This window comes from Sinocyclocheilus rhinocerous, unplaced genomic scaffold (genome assembly GCF_001515625.1).
Source record: "Sinocyclocheilus rhinocerous isolate Xijiao unplaced genomic scaffold, SAMN03320098_v1.1 scaffold1282, whole genome shotgun sequence".
Lineage (NCBI taxonomy): Eukaryota > Metazoa > Chordata > Actinopteri > Cypriniformes > Cyprinidae > Sinocyclocheilus > Sinocyclocheilus rhinocerous.
The window spans coordinates 32,626-34,183 of NW_015639770.1; positions in this window are offsets into that span (position 1 = coordinate 32,626).

Here is a 1,558-nt window from a genome sequence, read left to right on the forward strand (position 1 = left end):
GCTCCACCATAACTGTCTGCTCCGCCATGGCCCCCTGAGTTCCCTGCTCTGCTATGGCTTCCCAGTCTGCCCAGTCTGCCATGGCTTCCCAGTCTGCCTGCTCCGCCATAGCTTCCCAGTCTGCCTGATCCGCCATGGCCTCCCAGTCTGCCTGCTCTGCCATGGCCTCCCAGTCTGCCTGCTCTGCCATGGCCTCCCAGTCTGCCTGCTCTGCCATGGCCTCCCAGTCTGCCTGCTCTGCCATGGCCTCCCAGTCTGCCTGCTCTGCCATGGCCTCCCAGTCTGCCTGCTCTGCCATGGCCTCCCAGTCTGCCTGCTCTGCCATGGCCTCCCAGTCTGCCTGCTCTGCCATGGCCTCCCAGTCTGCCTGCTCTGCCATGGCCTCCCAGTCTGCCTGCTCTGCCATGGCCTCCCAGTCTGCCTGCTCTGCCATGGCCTCCCAGTCTGCCTGCTCTGCCATGGCCTCCCAGTCTGCCTGCTCTGCCATGGCCTCCCAGTCTGCCTGCTCTGCCATGGCCTCCCAGTCTGCCTGCTCTGCCATGGCCTCCCAGTCTGCCTGCTCTGCCATGGCCTCCCAGTCTGCCTGCTCTGCCATGGCCTCCCAGTCTGCCTGCTCTGCCATGGCCTCCCAGTCTGCCTGCTCTGCCATGGCCTCCCAGTCTGCCTGCTCTGCCATGGCCTCCCAGTCTGCCTGCTCTGCCATGGCCTCCCAGTCTGCCTGCTCTGCCATGGCCTCCCAGTCTGCCTGCTCTGCCATGGCCTCCCAGTCTGCCTGCTCTGCCATGGCCTCCCAGTCTGCCTGCTCTGCCATGGCCTCCCAGTCTGCCTGCTCTGCCATGGCCTCCCAGTCTGCCTGCTCTGCCATGGCCTCCCAGTCTGCCTGCTCTGCCATGGCCTCCCAGTCTGCCTGCTCTGCCATGGCCTCCCAGTCTGCCTGCTCTGCCATGGCCTCCCAGTCTGCCTGCTCTGCCATGGCCTCCCAGTCTGCCTGCTCTGCCATGGCCTCCCAGTCTGCCTGCTCTGCCATGGCCTCCCAGTCTGCCTGCTCTGCCATGGCCTCCCAGTCTGCCTGCTCTGCCATGGCCTCCCAGTCTGCCTGCTCTGCCATGGCCTCCCAGTCTGCCTGCTCTGCCATGGCCTCCCAGTCTGCCTGCTCTGCCATGGCCTCCCAGTCTGCCTGCTCTGCCATGGCCTCCCAGTCTGCCTGCTCTGCCATGGCCTCCCAGTCTGCCTGCTCTGCCATGGCCTCCCAGTCTGCCAGTCCCCGTGTTTAGCCCAGTGAGGGTTCCTGTCCCCGAGTTTAGCCCAGAGAGGGTTCCAGTCCCTGAGTTTAGCCCACAGAGGGCTCCAGTCCCCGAGTTTAGTCCAGAGAGGGCTCCAGTCCCCGATTTTAGCCGAGAGAGGATTCCTGTCCCCGAGTCTAGCCCAGAAAGGGCTCCAGTTTCCATGTCCAGCCCAGGCAGGGCTCCAGTCCCCAAGTCAAGCCTAGGGAGGGCCACAGTTCCGGAGTTAAGCCTACGGAGGCCCTCTGAAACCGACATTCTCCCCAAGGATTTTT